Here is a 19,647-nt window from a genome sequence, read left to right on the forward strand (position 1 = left end):
AATGAACATCCAGGATTGATCTCCTCTAGAATGGACTGGTTGGATCTCCTTGCAGTATAAGGGACTCTCAAGAGTCTTCTCCAACACCACAGTTCAAAAGCATCTATTCTTTGGCGATCAGCTTTCTTCACAGTCCAACTCTCACATCCATACATGACCACGGGAAAAACCATTGCCTTGACTAGACGGACCTTGGTTGGCAAAGTAATGTCTCTGCTTTTTAAATACTATCAAGGTTGGTCATAACTTTCCTTCCAAGGAGCAAGCGTCGGGACCCTTATTTTGGAAAAGTCAGGATCATTGTAAGAATGAGGAACCATGAGGCGTATACCTCATGTTGTGCGAAGAGAGAAACAATTACCACTCCCATGAGTACTTCAGTTTATTTTAATCATTACTCGTAAAGGTCTTTAAATTTTGATAAAGGGAAAACCATTTCTCTCCATTTTTGAGGACATGATAAGCTAGCTATGTGCCAATGGGAGGTGTGGACACAGAAAACCTTCTGTCACTGATATCTTTTGTTAGAGATGGGTGCCAGGAACTATGAGATCACATTTCAACCTTCTTCCACCTCCCCTTCCTCCTGTATCAGGAAGATCCCCTGGAGAAAGGAATGACAACCCATTCCAGTGTTTTGCCTGGAGAATTCCATGGACTGAGGAGCCTGGCATGCTGCAGTACTTGGGGTCTCAAAGAGTTGGACGTGACTAACACTATCCTCCTGTATACTCTTTATCTCTGCATCTAGCGATCTCATTATCAGAATTTTCAACACATGGAGTGAGAGAGGAAAACGATATCAAAGAATTACGTTTTCACTTCTAAAATGGAGAAAATGGAAGTCTATTTTTTCCAGCTTTTTGATTTAAAAAAGTTATTTAAAGAATAAATCTTTTCTTCCAAAATTGAGATTACCTCTAAAGACTCACATTTAAAAATCTGCAAGGTTAATTTAGATTTGCCTAAGAATCATTGCTGCACTTCTACTCTTTTAAATTTCTCAACTTAAGGAATCTGGGGATCAATTCTCAACAATTTCTTCAAATAAATAGATTATTAAAAACTACAGTATAACTGAAGTGGGTCGCCTTTCCCTTCTCCAGGGGATCTTCCCAACCCAGGGATTGAACCCAGGTCTCCCGCATTCCAGGCAGATCTTTATCAGCTGAGCCACCAGGGAAGTCCAACCTTAAAACAGCAATAAACATTTATTCTCACACAAGGTTTGTGCATCAGAAATCTAGGAGCAGCTTAGCTCAGTGGCCCCTGCTTGGAGGTCTCTCATGGGGTTGCAGTTAATCTCTCAGCCAGAGCTGTAGCCTGTAGACACCTGAAGGCTTGACTGGGGCTGGATGGTTTATTTCCAAAGTGGCTCATGCACATGACTGAGGCCTTAGTTCTTTACGATGTGGACCTCCCAGAGAACTGCTTAGTATCTTCGTGACATGGAAGTTGATTTCTCCCAGTGGGAGAGAGGTGAGAGAGTGAGCAGGAGGCCAAAACCTCAGTATCTTTTATAACCTATCCTTGGAAATCACTTCTGCTGTATCCTAGTTGCTCAAATGAACAGCTGGATATTTGGGTCTGGAGCTTGGGGGAGTGGTCTGAGTTCCAGGCAGAAATACCATATAGCTGGTATGGTTATTGGGGCCAAATGTTTTTTCAAGTGTCTGATAGACACTTGTGGTTCTTTTATTTTTGTTTTTAAACCTCTTAATGTGTTTATTTTTAACTTTATTTTGGACATTAATTTTCCCTCTCAACAAAAAAGTATTGGTTGTCCCATCCCCTCCCTCATCCCCACCAGCCAGATCAGTCCCTGCTGCAAGGGCACTTCTGTTACCCCTGAAATCTGGAAATAAATATTGAAAGAAATGGCATCAAGTCTTCATGTTTAGCGATGGCACAAAGTGGGCCCCAGAAACCTGTCAGGCAGAGCGTTAACAGGTGTGGACAGCCTCGAGGTGTCGTGGAGAATGTGGGGGCTTGTTGCTGTGGTCACCTGTCCCTGGGCGCAGGGACCGTGCCAAGTCCCACCAGTCGGCTGGCTGTGCCGAGGCAGCCTGCAACCCATCTAGGCAGTTGTCCAGGGCTGGGATACCTTCTTTCAGGCCTTTGCACTTGCGTGTCTCCACCACCACTTGACTGGGGTGGCTGGTGTTGTTGAAGGGGTCACTGGGCAGGATCTGCCTGTGGTCGAACACACACTTGGGGAAGGCCTGGCCACCCATGTTGGACCTCAGGTCAGCAGTGAAGCCAGAGGACTCACTGATAGGCAGGTAGGCCTTCACGACAAACATGGGGGTGCCAGCCAGCTGGGTCTCCTCGAAGACGTGGCCCCGCTTCCTGTTCAGGACACCATAGATGCCACCAACCACTTGTTCTGGACACTGGATCTCCACAAGGTAGATGGGCTCCATGAGCTGGGGCTGGGCGGTCAACACACTGGCATACAGGCAGCACCGGGCCATGGGGATGCTCTGGCCACAGTGGATGGTATCGGTGTGCAGTGTCACATCATGAACGTCAAAGCACACGCCCCCCCTTCTCGCACAGCGCCCCCTGTTTGGTGGCCCACTGGAAGCCAGCCACCACACTATCCTTGACTTCACTGAGGTACCGCACGCCCTTGGTGATGTCCATGAGGATGCTGGGGCCCATGCTGTCAGGGCCAAGGCACCAGATCTTGTGGGTCTTGGTCACATCCCACTCATAATTCTTGGCCAGGTAGCAGGCCCCCTGCTTGAGCTCCTGGCAGGGAGACACCTTGCCCTTGTCGATGTCCTCAGTCAAGTCATGGGGGAAGGGCTGCACCTTCATGTAAAGCCTATTGTGCTTGTTGGGGGACTTGGACAGGCAGAGCACGTTCGACTCCTCACTGACAGTCTCCTGGTACAAGACGACTGGGTCAGTTTTCTCTTGATGGGGATGCAGGCATGGTCCTCCTCCACATCCTTGAGGCAGATCTCCAAGTGCAACTCCCCAGCCCCCCATGATGACGTGCTCCCTGGACTCCTCGATGATGCATTGCACCATGGGGTCCGACTTGGCCAGCTGCTTCAGGCCCTCCACCAGCTTGGGCAGGTCGGCTGGGTTCTTTGCCTCCACAGCGACCCTGACAACAGGGCTCACACTGCACTTCATCACCTGCGTGTTGTGGCTATGCTCAAAGGTGGTGATGGTGTCGGTCTTCACCAGGAGCTGGTCCATGCCCACCAGGCCCATGATTTTGCCACAAGGCACATCCTCGACGGGCTCCACATAACGGCCCATCATCAGGATTATCCTCTGGATTGGCTTCATGTACAGGTCCTCCTTCTCCTCGGTAGTATAGTTGGGCCCCATGATGCAGACAGTCAGGCCAGTGTACACCACCCCTGAGAAGACCTGGCCAAAGGCATAGAACCGACCTTTGTCAGAGGTTGGCACCATTTTGGAAGTGTACAGCATGAGAGGGCCTTTGGGATCACAGCTTTTAATGCCCATGGCTGCCTCATCGTCTGGGGGCCCCTTGTACAGGAGCTCACGGTGGTACTTCTGGGCTGTCACAGGGGAGGGCAGATGGATGGTGATCATCTGCATCAGGTGTCCCCAGCAGGCAGCCAGCGGCACATCACAGCCTTCAGAAGTGATTTGCCCTCCTTATCCTTATCTTTACTGTCCAACTTGATGTCCAGTTTTTCAATTAGTTTTGCCGTCTCCTCTTTCTTGAAGTTCACGATTGCATCAGACACCTTGAAGATGGGGTCCAGGATGAGCTGGCAGAATGTCTGCGGCAGCTTCTTGTCATTGGGGCTGTTGGCTCACTTGCTGAACTTGCCGGTGGGTGGATCAAAGTACCGGTCTTTTTCATTATGTCTTCCACCTTCTTGGCCTGCTCAGCAGGCCCCAGCTGGCCTTCACCCTTGGCAACAAACTTGGCCACATACAACTCTGCAAACTGCTTCAGGGTAAAGGCCCAACTGTGGAGGCCAGACCCCAAGCCAACAGTACTGAGGACAGGGTTGATTATGATATTGCCCACGGGGCCGCTCTCGCCCTCGCCATAGGTAGAGATGATGATTTTGGCATTCTCCACAATGTGCTGGAAGGGCTCGTAGAGCTCCTTGGGCTCCTGCTGCAGTTCAAGCAGGGCCCGGGCCATCTTGTTCATCATCAGCACCGGCTTGATGCCCTCGGTGACAGCCTGGCACAGCACCATCTCTGTCTGCACACACGTGCCCGACACGCAGTCCACCATCACCAAGGTGCTGTTGGGGACACGGAGCACAGCTGTCGCCTCTGAGAAGTCCACGTGCCCAGGTGAGTTGATGACGTTGATGAGGAAGCCAGAGCCATCCCTGCTCTGCTTGATGAAATTCAAGTTGTTCTCTGAAGGCTTGTAGAAAAGGGAGATGGCCGTTGACTTGATGCTGATACACTGCTCTTGCTCATCCTTCTGGGTGTCAGTGAAGCAGGTCTCCCCAGACCGGGCAGAGGCGATGATACCCACCTTGCACATCAGGAACTCCATCAGAGTGGACTTGACATGGTCCACGTGGGTGATGACTGCCATGTTCCTGATGTTGGCCTTCTTGTCCATGATGGCCTGATCTGGTTTACTGTGAAGTTCACCATGGTGGTGGATGGTGGTGGTTTCTCCCAGGCAGATCCAAGTGAGCTAGTTCGTGCCCAGGATGGTGACAATGATGTTGGGAGAGAACCAGATCTTCTATATATGTTATCTATATGTATGCTCTGTGTATCTATTAAGTATCTGACAGTTATTGTTAAACTTCACATACATTTAACACAATTGAAAATGTGTAACAAACCACCCAAATCATCTAATCTTAACAAATCTGGTAGCTTTCAATTTATGTATTTTTATTTTTTGCATTTTACCCTGAGAGTTTTATTTTAAATTGGAGTATAATTGACTTTCAATGTTGTGTTAGTTCTTGGTGTGCAGCAAAGTGGTTCAGTTATACATACACATGTTCTTTTTCAGATTCTTTTTCCTTACAAGTTATTACAAAATATTAATATAGTTCCCTGTTCTATATAGTAGGTCCTTATTGGTTATCTGTTTCACACATAGTAATTCAGTTCAGTTCAGTTCAGTCGCTCAGTCGTGTCCGACTCTCCGCGACCCCATGAATCACAGCACGCCAGGCCTCCCTGTCCATCACCAACCCCCGGAGTTCACTCAAACTCATGTTAGTATGTATATGTTAATCCCACTGATAGTATTTTTTTATTTAAATATTTATTTAAGAAAAACAGTAATAATCAGAAATTTTAAAAATGTGAGAAAGTGAGAATCCTTTTGTAAAACTTGAAAGGACAAATAGATTTTTACAAAGATAGTGAAGTGAGTATCATAATGCTTTAATATATACAAACTCTTTAACTTAAATTTCCAAATTCTGATAATATAGCTATAAAAATACAAAATAAATATACAGAGAAAAAAATTTTTTATAGAAAAAGGGACTGAGGCTTAAAGAGATTAAGTAATTTCTCATATCATGATAGCTAGTAAGTGACAGTGCTGGGGGAAGCTGGTTGTGTGGGTCTAATGAGAGTTCTGACCTCTGCATACAAATTTAGAAGTCATTAGCATATAACACGTAAGAAAAACATATTTGTCCTCCACAAGGAATTGATGAAAGCTTTATGTCCATGAAAAAGGGTTATATTCACTGTCCCAAGAGAACTCACAGAATGGTATATATAGTAAATCGGACTTAGAAACCTGATTTCTCTGCATATCAAGAGTGAATCCATCTTTCAGAAATGGCTCGCTTTAACCTAGTTTATGAATCTGATTTTTAAAAGTAGAATGTCAATTGCAACAAGAAATCACTCTCCCAGAGATGGGAATACATAAAATTAATGCCACTAATTTTTTCTTATCCTAGACAAAGAGTAAAATGTATGGAAATATTTGATGACTTTAAGCAAAGGGAACATGAAACATTCATCTTATGTTTGGGATGGCCTTTCTGGGGACAAGAATCTGTGACTCCTAGTGACTTTCATTCTCTCACTCATTTCATTAGCCCGACTATACCCTAATGTCTCATTCTGATCTTAAAGCTGTATCTGTTTGGCCTCCAAAAGCATTTGTAAACCTGGTCCAATGGCCTTATGCCTGTGTGCTCAGTCTCTCAGTTGTGTCTGACTCTTTTTGACCCTAATGGCCTTACTCAGGTACCAAATACTTGGATGAGTCAAAAACTCCTTTAAGTAATGTTTCAATGAAAGTGAAAGTATAGTTGGTCAGTTGTGTCTGACTCTTTGCCAACCCATGGACTGTAGCCCACCGGGCTCCTCTGTCCGTGGAATTCTCCAGGCAAGAATACTGGAGTGGGTTGACATTCCTTTCTGCAGGGGATCTTCCCAACTGAGGGATCAAACCCGGGCCTTCTGCCCTGAAGGCAGATTCTTTACCTTCTGAGCCACCAGGGAAACTATAATATTTCAATAGAGAATATCAATTTTTATTTCCAAGATTTTCATTTTTTGAGCCTCTAAGACTGACTAATCCTCCTTCTGATGGACTTAGTTGATTCAATCAAATTACCATCAAGTTCTGTCCCCAGGATTCAACATGTATTTTTAAGTCTCTCCTGTAACTTCATTTTGCAGTATATTAAGCCCCCAACTCATTAATTACCTGCCATCTGACCTACCAAAGACATTGACCCCATCTGTACTTGAGTTCCTTAGTTTGTAGAATGGGAAAAATAGTATCAGAATCATAGGGTGGCCGTGCAGCGCCTTGGGCATGTGAAGTTATCCATGTGTTACCACCGCGTGGTTGTCATCATTGTTAACATTAATTCTCAGGGCACAAACTTACACCTAAGTTCTTAGGTGAATACTTGCTATAAAACCCAATGACTGGAAAAAAAAACAAAACCCAATGACTGTAATGTCAGTCATATGTAGTTCTGATGCTAAGAAAAAAATGGCACAGTGGGCTCTGTAACTTGAGCTTCAGAGCTGAACTGAAAAGCAGTAATCAGAAAGATTTAAAAAATTAGGAAACATGGTGTTTTGGTGTTTTCATTTTTCTTTTAGCAGTAGATCCCATTAGTATTCAAGTAAAGTTCATGGATAACTGCTCAGAATAATGCTTTAAATGGTACAAAAAAATAAGGATTATAGAAAAAAAATTATATTAGAATTATATTAAAATATTCCCCAAATAAATTTCTGTTAAAGTAATATGTGCACTTCTTTATGAATATATTAAAAGCCAAGATTTGAGTGAACTCCGGGAGTTGGTGATGGACAGGGAGGCCTGGCGTGCTGTGATTCGTGGGGTTGCAAAGAGTCGGACACAACTGAGTGACTGAACTGAACTGAACTGAAGAAGAGATCTAATGATGACCATAATTTAGCAGTTGGGATGTGTGTAAATGATACAAGATATTTGTATCAATTGTACTGTTAGATGGCAACAACATCCATATTCCTGTTAGTGACAAAGCCATAGATACTGCTAATATACCATGGTGTTGGCAACAATCGTAACTGAATAAAATGGTGAATTTCAAGTAGAGTTAATACAAATAAAGGTCCCCTCATCCAAGGGGCATGTTCTTTGCAGAGAGACAGCAGGACCTAAGAGCCAAAGAAAGGTATTTTATCAGGTAGGTTACTTGCTGTGGTAAACAACAGAAAATCCAACATTTTGAGATTTATTATTGACTTAAGGAATATAGGTGATTTATAGCCCTTGCTCAACAGAAAAACTCTAGAGAGGAGCAAAAAGTTTTACATGAAAATTTCCAGGGTAAAAAAGTCTATTTCTTCCAGATGTACTCTCTCCAGAGAGCTCCCTAGCAAACCTCCGTTTACACTTCATTGACCCAAACTGCATACTTATTCCTGGACCATGCCCTGTGGCAGAGAAATTCCATTCCATTGGCTTACCAACCACTGGGTGAGTTCCTGAACAGTCATTCGCAGGAAGCACCATGCTCCCTCTGGACCAGTTGCTCACGCAGAGCTTTGGCATTCAGGTGTGTGTTGGGCATTTTAGATTGCTAGAACAACTGCAGGAGGAAGTTAGGGGTGCAGAACATCCCAAGATGCCTGGGACAGTTCTGCAAAGAGTTGTCCAGCCCCAAATACCATTGTGCCTTGTGCTAAGAAATACTGCTGTAGATACCACCCTTGAATGTCACTGGCTTCTTATAGAGCTGTGGTATAATAAGAAATCCTTTTGGTTTGTCTCCATTCTTGGCACATAGCTCCTAAAACCCTTGGAATTTCCTGAGTGATCAGAGACTCCTTTGTTATTCGTGTGTGTGTGTGTGTGTGTGTGTGTGCGTGCTTAGTCACGCACACACTCTGCCACCCCATGAGACTCTTTGCCACCCCATGGACTGTAGCCTGCCAGGCTCCTTTGTCCATGGGGATTCTCCAGGCAAGAATACCAGAGTGGGTTGCCATGCCCTCCTCCAGGGGATCTTCTGAACCCAAGGATCGAACCCAGGTCTCCTGCACTGCAGGCAGATTCTTTACCGTCCGAGTCACCAGAGAAGCCATTGTTATTCATAAAGAACTCCTTTTTTGATCACCCACGATTTTAAGCTAATGTGATGACTTAAAGCTGTGTCCCTACATAGCTTCAAGATTGGGCTGGTCACCAGAAAGACTGAGTGATTAGAATGGTTGGAACTTTCAGGCCCACCCACAAAGCTCTAGGAAAGGGAAGGGGGTGCTGCAGATTAAGCTCTATATAAATTTTTGTTGTTGTTAGTTTTCTTTGGAATAGAAATTGCTTTACAAAGTTGCATTAGTTTCTGCTGTGCAGCAAAGTGAATCAGCTGTATGTATACAGGCACGTGTGCATATGCTCAGTCGCTCAGTCTTTGCAACCCCATGGACTGTAGCCCCGACATGGGATTTCCCAGGCAAGAATACTGGAGTGGGTAACCTTTCTCCTCTCCAGGGGATCTTCCCAACCCAAGGATCAAACCCAGGTCTCCTGCATTGCAGGCAGATTCTTTACCAGCTGAGCCACAAGGGAAGATTTTTATACATAGTAGTAGGAGGAGGAGTATATATATGTCAATCCCAATCTTTTGAACAATGAGAGATTGATGAACTTCTGGGTTGGTGAACACATGGAGATGCTGGGAGGGTGGGGCACCGAGAGAGTGCCCCCTTTTCATCCAGCTGTTCCTGAGTAGTATCCTTTTATTTTTAATTAATTAATTTATTTTTTTTATACACCATTTTCTGTTCTCTTTTTAAAGCTAGAGAGTAGGTGGAAGGCCAGTGTGGAAAGGAAAACCTACTGACAAACAAGGAGGATAATAGCCTTTGAGAAGCTCCTGGTCTGGAGTCTTTTTTTTTTTTTTAATTTATTTTTTATTGGAGGCAAATTATTTTACAATATTATATTGGTTGGTTTTGCCATATATTGACATGAATTCGCCCCGGGTGTACATGAGTTCTCCCTCCTGAACTTCCCTCCCACCTCCCTCCTCCCTTTATGCTCCCTCTGGGTCATCCCCGCACGCCAGCCCCGAGCATCCTGTAACATGCATCGACCCTGAACTGGTGATTCATTTCACATATGACAACATACATGTTTCAATGCCATTCTCCCAAATCATCCCTTTCTCACCCTCTCCCACAGAGTCCCAAAGACTGTTCTATACGTCTGTGTCTCTAGTAGTATCCTTTTATAAAAGCCAGGTAAATGTTAAGTAAATGTTTCTATGAGCTTTGTGAGTCATTCTAAAAATTATCAGACCTAAGGACTCCTTGGCTTTCTGGGAACTCGTTTATGACTGGTGGGTCAGCAGAAGGCCCCTGTACTTGAGATTGGTGGTAATTCAAGTGGGGGCATCTGGTGGGACTGAGCTGTTAACCTTGGGATGTAATGCTTTCTCCAAGTTCAGTTCAGTTCAGTTGCTCGGTTGTGTCCAATTCTTTTCGACCCCATGGACTGCAGAATGCCAAGCTTCCCTGTCCATCAAGTAGATAGGATCAAAAGTGTAAGTCTTACCCCTCAGGCTTGTCTGACTCTTTGTGACCCCATGGGCTGTAACCTGCCAGGCTTTTCTGTCCATGGAATTTTCCAGTCAAGATAGAGTCAGAATTGAATTAAATTTGTAGGACATCCAGTTGATTATCCACTGCACCTTGTAGAATTGCTCAGAGGTGATGGAGAACACTTTGGGGGGGAGGTATGGATATCTGAGCAGAAGTGTGGAAAGAATGGTAAGTGGGTTCAGGGAAGACAGCCGACTACAGTTGCTACAGATATTATAGATTTCAGAAGCAGAGAGCCTGAGGTTTAAATCCTGGTTCTGCTTCTTCAGCGCTGTATGATCTTGAGCAAGTTAATGAATGTTTAAAAGCCTTGTTTTCTTTAATAAGTAAAAATGGAATAATAAAACCTACCTCTGAGATTTCTGAGAGGATTGATTCGAGAATGTATGCAAGTCTGTCAAATGTCCTGGTCCCTGGAAGGGATGCCATAGAGTGTCAGTTTCCTTTCTTCCTGCTCTTATATGCCTGAATTTCCAGGAGAGCTATCTGATAGGATCCAAAGGGATCAGTACCTTGCTGTTTCCAGCAAATGTTTTTGAGGTGCTAAGATCTTCTAATGAGAGCACGAGCCGTCATTTAAACCATTAGATTAGGAACATTACAGATGGTCCCAGCACAATGTGTTCAGTGTCACAGATGGCTCATAACAGCAAGTCAGTAGTAATAAGCAAGAAGACACATATCAGTTTTAGCTCTGGGCTTTCAATCGCTTCTTAATATACTAGTACTGTATAAAATAAATAAAACGTATGCACACATATGTTTGACTTTCTGTATACTTCATTTTTAATTATTTTATTATTATTACTATTATTTTTTGGCCGGGCTATACAGTTCGTGGGATCTTAGTTCTCCAAGCTGGGGTTGAAGCCAGGCCACAGCAGTGAAAGTGCTTAGTATAACTACTGGAATGCCAAGGAATTCCCTCTATATGTTTCATAATCAGGTGAAGATGCATAGGAAAGTGACCTTGGTTCCATTTTATTTAATTGGAAGATAATTGCTTTACTATGTTACCCGGGTTTCTGCTGTAAGTATACATATATACGTATGTACATGTATATATATATATATACATGTATATATATATATACATGTACATATATCCCCTCCCTCTTGAGCATTCCAGTTTTGAAGCCATCTTCATTCCTTCAAACAGAGGTTTTTGTGCACCCTGCATCCTGCCCTCCCTGTCTGGAAGAGAACTCTTTATTTTTCTTTCAGAGTCCATGTGAATGCTCAATTCCTCTGGAAAGTCCTTCTGATTTTCCAGACTAGGTAGGAGCTTCTGTTTTTGTTCTCATAGCCTTGAATTTTTGTTATCTATTGATGTATTACCAACCACGACAACATTCAGTGGTTTAAATACTCACAAGCTATTATTTCCCATGATTCTTTGGGTTGATCTGGTGGTTCTTCTGCTTTATGACACTTTGACTGTGGTGCAGAGATAGCTGGAAGGTCCCAAAGCCAGCCTATCACACTGGACACCAGCTGGGAGCTCAGTTGGAGCTGCTGATCAAGGCCATAGGTGATCCTCCGTAGGGACCATGCATTTCCAGAATGGCAACTGGATTCTAAGAAAGTACTTTCTAAGAGGCCCAGTCCCATTGAGCAAGTACTCATCAAACACCTGCTGGTTCCATGTATATAATGTCCCAACAGTCACAGTTAATTAGGTGGCCAAACCAATGTCAACATGGAAGAAGACTGCACAAGGTTTGGTTCACTGGGGACCAAAGTGTGCCACATCCAGTGAACCTTTCCTTCGTAGGACTCATCATTGTTTGCAATCATGTATTTGTATGCGTAATTATTTCCCCCTCTCAATAGGTTCAAAAATTCATGAAACAGGATATATATATACACACACATATGTATATGCCAATTATTGTGGAAAAGAACCTTGAATGATATTGAAATGATTTGCTGAAGCCCAGGCATGCATGGATGCTCAGTCACTTCAGTCATGTCCCACTCTTTTTGACTCTGTGGCCTAACCTACCAGGCTCCTCTGTCTATGGGATTCTCCAGGCAAGAATACTGGAGTGGGTTGCCATTTGCTCCTCCACGGGATCTTCCTGATCCAGGGATCGAACTCATGTCTGCTGTGTTTCCTGCAGATTCTTTACAGCCTGAGCCACCAGAGTAGCCCTATAGAAGTCCAAGTGACGGAGAAACTAACAGGAGGTACTGCCATGCAGGTCTTACAAAAGGGATTGGTCCTCTTCACTGTTAGTTGATCACCTACCACCACACTGTTTTGAGGATAATTGTAGGTATTCTGTGTTCCCTCTCATCTCAAGCCAAGGGAGAAGGACTTCAAAATTTATTTGGAGAACTTAGCGTGTGATCCTTGAATTTTGATGAACCATTCCTGTGAGCATCCCAGTGCTTGCAGGCACCAGGGTTGTTTGTGGGCATCAGACCCTACAAGGGGATTGACCCAGGATTGTCCTGCCAGGCAGTCCCTCTGAATAAAGGAATCTGTATATGTCCTTGACAGACACCTAATGATGTTTTCTGCCAAAATACATTAGCTGCATTTATCAAGTGCCTCTCATTCCAGGATATCACATATATTTTTTCTAATGTGTAGGACAATCCTGCACAGTATGTAGATTTTGTTCATGTTTTACAGATGAGAAAGCAAATTGAGATTGAAATACACGCCACCATCATATAGCTGATAAATACCGGAGCTGTGTTTCCACCCTAGGTCTGTCTGTCTTCAAAGTTCCAGCCCTTTCACCAGCGCCCCACTGTCACAGTTCAGGCAGACATGGAGAAGACAGCCCATGTGCAGCGATGAAGACCCAGTGGTCTGGGTCTTCTCTAGTTGTGGTGAGCAGGGGCTACTCTCTAGTTGTTGTGCGTGGGCTTCTCATTGCAATGACTTCTCTTGTTGCAGAGCATGGGCTTTACGTGTGCGGGCTCAGTAGTTGCGGCTTGCAGGCTTAGTCGCCCCGAGGCATGCAGGATCTTCCCGGACCAGGGACCAAACCTGTGTCCCTTGCATTGGCAGACTGATTCTTCACCACTGGGTCATCAGGAAGGTCTGACACCTGTCTTCAAAGGTTGACATGGAGAACAAGTTTGGGGTGTATTTGATAGAGATCTGTGCCTATAAAAAGAAGGGGGTGGAAGCAGCTTTGGGCAGATGGAGAAGCTGCAGTGCAGGCATCAGGAACCATGTAGCAGCTCTGGGACACGTAGTATCCACTATGTGTCATCCTTCTGGCTGGAAGACTGGACCCGATACCTCTGTCTTACACAGGCGCAGGATGCTCATTGCCCCCATGTGATAGTTAATTTTGTCAACTTGATGGGGACATGGGGAGCTTGCATACTTGGCTAAATGTTATTTCTGGATGTGTCTGTGGGGGTGTTTCTGGATGACATTAGCGTTTGAACTGGTAGAGTAAGTGAAGCAGATTGCCTTCCCCATGTGGGTGGGCATCGTCCCATCAACTGAGGACCCGAATAGAGCAAAGGCGTCGGGGAGGGGTGGATTTGAGGTCTCTGCCTGGTGGTGGAGCTGGGATGTTGGTCTTGTGTACTTGGACTGGGACTTACATCATCACCTCCTCTGGTTCCCAGACCTTGTGATCTGGATTGGAATTGACTCCACTGTTTTTCCTGCTTGCAGATGGCAGATCATGGGGTTCTCATCATGTGAGCCAATATCTTGTAATAAGTCAATCTCCGTGTAATTTCTATCTTTTTCAGGGTTTTCCTGGTGGCTCAGTGGTAAAGAATCTGCCTGCCAATGCAGGAGACACGGGTTTGATCCCTGATCTGGGAAGATCCCCTGAAAAAGGAAATGGCAACTCACTCCAGGATTCTTCCCTGGAGAATCCCCACAGACAGTAGAGGGTGCCAAAAGAATCAGACACAACTTAGAGATTGAACAACAATAACAATCTTTTTCTATCTCTATATCCTATTGACTCTGTTTCTCTAGAGAACTCCAATACACCCAGGAAACACCTGTCCTCAGGCAGGGTTCTCTCTGCAGCTGAGACCAGCCCCAAAGTGGCCGACAAGTGGTGTTATCTGCTATCTGCACACCCCACAGCGGCAGCTCGTCCTTCCTGCACTTGGCAGCTCATCTCTATGTCTACCACACATCCGAGTTATTCATTTGTGGCATTTTTATTTTTTGACTTAAAATTATATCTTATTAGCATTTATGTTTTAACAAAAATTATCTTGGCATTCATTTACTATTTTATCAGATTTGAGCATGTGATTTAAAATCTGACTGCTGGTTAAAATGATAACTTTCATGTTATGTATATTTTGTAACTAAAATAATCTATGACTCCTACACATTACCTATATGAGAGTCTAAATTCCTTATCATGGTCCATGAAACCTATCAGAGTCAGGTCTGAAACTATATTTACAAGCTTCTACTGTTGATCAGTCTTGCCGTATTCTCAGCCTCCCATCCCTGACTGCTCCTGCTTCTGGACAATGCTTCGGTGAGACTCAACTTTTCACTGATCCCCAAACAGTCCATCTTCTTCATCTAATTAGCATTTTTGCACAGCCTAGATTATTTGCATTATGCTTCCCTGACTTCTCTGCCTGATGAAATCCTACTAATATCATTCAAGACAAAACATAAAGGGGGCTTCCCTGGTGGCTCAGAGGTAGAGAGTCTGCCTGCCAATGCAGGAGACATGGGTTTGATCCCTGGTCTGGGAAGATCCCAAATGCTGACAAGCAACGAAGCCTGTGCGCCAAAACCAGTGAGCCCGGGAACTGCAACTACTAAGCCCATACTCCCAACTACCGAAGCCCGCACCCTAGAGCCCGTGCTGTGCAACAAGAGAAGCCACCTCAGTGAGAAGCCCATGCACCGCCACTACAGGGAGGCTCACCACGACTGGAGAAGAGCCCGCACAGCAATGAAGACCCAGCTCAGGGAAAAATAAAAATAAATAAAATTACATTGATAAGACAAAATATAAATATTACACGACTCTTGGCAAATTTTCTATATCCTTGTGCTTTCCTGTCATGCAGCTTCTAAGTATTCTTGATTTACATATACATGCATGTGTATGATTGCATTACACATACATGTCACATCACTGCATTGTGTCAGGATGGCTTTGGCTGCAAGTAGCAGCAAAATTGGAGAAGGAAATGGCAACCCACTCCAGTGTTCTTGCCTGGAGAATCCCAGGGACGGGGGAGCCTGGTGGACTTCCATCTAGGGGGTCACACAGAGTCGGACATGACTGAAGTGACTTAGCAGCAGCAGCAGCAGCAAAATAGAGAGGTTTTGCTTTTCTATTCCTTTTAACCAGTAATTCTATTTAATGGAAACATTGGATATATGGTGGCTACGTGACACAGTTTGACACCCTCCGTCTAAGGTCATCTTCAGTGAAATCTGGCAAACATCGGTAAGGCACCATGTTCCATCCTGTATAGTATATGAAGAGCCTAGGAAGTCAAGATGATTGAGGGAAGGAGGAGTCCAAACAACTGAGAAGTGAGCCAGGTGACTGTGTCACAGAGATATGGGATTGCTGCCCTGTGCAGGGAATTAACTGCTGCTAAGGGTGAGGGGAGGATTCCAGGTGGAAGGAACACAAGTGAGGCATGGAACGGGAGTTCAGGCTGCGGTTAGGGATGATGAAACCCTTGGCTAGAGCACAGAGCATATGCAGGTGGGCACCAAACAAAACAACTCGACAGAAATCTGGGCCGGCACCATGGAAAGCATTGTTCAGAGAGAGCTGAGTCATCGAGCCTTTTGAATAGAACTGAGGCTTGCTCCCAGTCCTGCTCCATGACTGTCTCCCGGGGAGCATCATGTCAGCCCTTGACTGCATGGACGTCTTATTCTCATTCTTTCTTGACAGCCAAGGCTCCTTTTAAAATAAAAAACAAAACAAATAAACCAAAAAAGCCCTGTCCTTGAACTGAATCTCTTTCTAATAACTTTCTCCTAAACAACCAAGCCCATGAGAACAGGCTAGAATCTCTGTGTCAGAATCCCTTGTTTCTTTGTCTGTTTTTATTTTTGAGCGGGGGCCTCAGCTGTGGCTTGGGGGTTTCCAGGTGGCCCTAGTGTTAAAGAACCTGCCTGCCAATGCAGGAGATGTAAAAGATGTGGGTTCGGTCCTGGGTCAGGACGATACCTTGGAGGAGGGCATGGCAACCCACTCCAGTATTCCTGCCTGGAGAATCCCAAGGACAGAGAAGCCTGGCAGGCTACAGTCTGTAGGGTCACAAAGAGTTGGACACAACTAAAGTGACTTAGCATGCATACACTGTGGCTTGTGGAGGTTTTATTTGCCCCACAAGAGATTGAGCCAGAGCCCTCAGCAATGAAAGCCTGGAGTTCTAACCACTGGACCACCAGGCGGTTCCCACCCTCACTTCTGTTATAGGTATATATCTATCGATTATCTATGCGTGTGTAGTTAGTCACTCAGTCATGTCCCACTCTTTATGACCCCATGGACTGCAGCCCACCAGACTCCTTTGTCCATGGAATTTTCCAAGCAAGAATACTGGAGTGGGCTGCCATGCCCTTCTCCAGGGGATTTTCCCAACCCAGGGATTAAGTGGATTCTTTACCGTCTGAGCCACCAGGGAAGGTGGCAGATTATCCATCTATCTATCTATCTGCCCACACACATGTGCACATGCATACACACACACACAGACATCCTACTGGTTCTGTTTTCCCTTGCCATTTCCTTCTCCAGGGGATTTTCCCTTTCTTGGACAGCCTGAACCAACAGCAGGGGATCTCAAATTCCAGGTGTGTTAGACTCACGGAAGGTGTCTTTCTTGTAATACCAAAGATGCAATGAGTCCCTTTCTCATAGTTTGGCTTCAGTAAGTCTGGGATGGGCCTGAAAATGTGCATTTCCACAGTCTCCTCAGTTGATTCTCATGCCTGTGGCGAGAGAGTCACATTTGAGAAACACTGCTCTGCATACTCTTTCTGGAGGATCTCATAAATTCTCCTGTCTCTAATGTTGTCTATGAGATGATTACTTTCAGATCCACTTCTCTTGGCCAGAACTCACCTGATTCCAGGTTTCTATAGCTGTTTCACATTCAACTACTTGTTCTTTAAGCAACTAATCTCACTATTTCCCCTGTAACATCTTTTTATTTTTTCAATTGACAATTTCACTTTATTTTTAATATTTATATTTATTTATTTATGTATTTGTCCACACTGGGTCCCAGTTGCAGCACATGCAATCTCCCATCTTTGTTGTGGCATGTGAGATCTAGTTACCTGATCAAGGATCGAACACAGGCCCCTTGCATTGAAAGCATGGAGTCTTAGCCACTGGACCACCAGGGAAGTCCCTGTAACATTATTTCAGTGAAGGACACCAACATGTATCTGTTCATTTAAAGGAAGAGCCTGGGAGTCCTACTGAAACCCTTCCTCCTGCTTCTCTACTTCCTTAGTATCTTTTGTATCTTCCCCATCTTTCCACCCCACTGCCATTGCCATGGTCCGAACCCCCAAACCTCTGGAGCCTGGACAGTTGTAATTAACTCTACCCCCTACTCATCCCCTACCCTCCTGATCCAATCTCCCCTGTTTTGCCAGATCCATTTTCTAAAATCAGATCTGACCACAGTTAAACCCTTTCATTGCTTCTACAGCCCACAGGATAAAGCCCCAATTCCCAGATGATAAAACCTGCCCTCTTCATTTAGTGCTGCTCCCCTTTAGGGTAATGTCTCCTTTCTCTCTCAGGCTTGTGCTGTGCCCAGCTGTTTGCAGCTACCAAAACACACGAGGCTGTTCTTGGCATTTTTGTGATACTGTTAACCTGAGTCATCTACCTAGAATGTGCTCTCTGTTCATGCGAAATACATTTCACTCAACTCACAAGACTCACGAGTCATCTTTGCCGTCAAGCCTTTTCTGATATTTTCAGGTAAAATCAAACGTTTCCAGTCTTACTTTGATCATATCACCTGAAATGCTTTTTTTTCTCATACTTACTCACATTTGTGGTGGCAGTGGTGGTTTAGTCACTCAGTTGTGTCCGACTCTTTGTGACCCCATGGACTATAGCCTGCCAGGCTTCTCTGTCAATGGGATTTACATGTGTAGCAGGAAACAAATGGCAAATAATTTCCTATCAGATTGGGAATTAATTGTTCACTTTTATATCCTGGACACCCAGTACAGAGTCAGACATAAGATACAGATTATGTGTGTGCCTCTTGAATAAATATACAAATTAAGTATAGTGGAAAGTACATTGTTCTAAATAAGGTCTGAGGATCTGATATATACCATCATGATTATGGTTGATAATACCATATTGTATAACTGAACTTTGCTACAGAGTAGATCTTAAATGTTCATACTCCTCTCCAGAAAAAGAAAAATAAATATGTATGTGGTGATGGATATGTTCATTACTTAGGTGGGAGAAATCTTTTCACCATGTAAATACATCAAATCCCGATGCATATTTAAAATATCTTACCATTTTATTTGTCAATAAAACTGGAGAATAATTTAAAAAAGAGAGAACATTGTTCCAGAAGTTCAATTATGTGAGTCTACTGCTGGCTCAACACTAATGAACTCACTGCCTAGGACAAGTCATTAATTCTCATGCACTCCAGGTAGCTTTGTGGTTTGCTGGAAAGGAAGTAGTAAAAACAGCAAAACGATGACAGAATTGGCATGTGATCCTGCTGAGACTGTCATGAGTCCCTCTAAAAATTATTATCGATACTGGTTCATGGACCAATAATCCATGTTCTGTGATGTCATAGGGTTTTTAGTGTTAAGAGGATTGGGGCAAAGAGTGACTCATGGTGCAGAAATAATGCAGCTCTCCTTCCAGTCAATCCAGAGGGTATGAAAGGAGAGACAAGGGAGTAATCAGAAGTCAGGCGGGGGTGTTCAGCCCACAGAGGGATGGAGGGGGCCTCCGCATCACACAACGTGCAACTGTACCACGAACTGCCCCATCACTGATCATGAATTAGAGACCCTGGGTGGAAGCTGGGTTTTCTGATTCTATGCTGGGTTTAGGGTCGATCTACTGTTTGAAAACAACCCTGTGTTCAAGCTTCCTTTTGCTCAACCACTGGAGAAAAAGCAAATAAAAAGGAGAACTGGGATTCTCGACTAATCATTGTTTTGATTTCTTTTCCTTGATTCAGGCACAATCCCCCTGAAAAGTTAAAAAACGCCTTTTACTTGAAGCGTGAGTAGGAATGTCCCCCTTTCTTTGGGAGGGGGCGGGGAAAGGTGGTTTAGAATTAGCCGTTAACATAACAACAACACAACACAACAATAGTAGCAGTTACTGTTTAGGGGACAGATACTGTTTTTTAGGCTTGGTGCTAACCACGTGGCACACATTACTCACTTAATATCTGTGATAATCCTATGTGATAAAGTCACTTGTTACCTCCCTTTACAGATGAATAAATAGGCTCAGATGGATTAAGGAACCTACCTGAAGCCACACAGTGAGTTAAGAGGCAGAACTGAGAAACAACCCAGATCTGTCTGACTCCAAATTCCTCCTGACTACAGTCTTCACTGAAAGTATC

General features: G+C 44.3%; 1 pseudogene; it reads right to left on the minus strand.

Moving 5' to 3' along the window:
• Positions 1–1,943: 1,943 nt before the first annotated feature.
• On the minus strand, positions 1,944–4,620 carry LOC129560013 (elongation factor 2 pseudogene; annotated as a pseudogene).
• Between the last annotated feature and the right edge of the window lie 15,027 nt (positions 4,621–19,647).

The sequence above is a fragment of the Moschus berezovskii genome, chromosome 16 (genome assembly GCF_049115385.1).
Source record: "Moschus berezovskii isolate FMDL1 chromosome 16, NW_MosBer_1.0, whole genome shotgun sequence".
Classification (NCBI taxonomy): Eukaryota; Metazoa; Chordata; class Mammalia; order Artiodactyla; family Moschidae; genus Moschus; species Moschus berezovskii.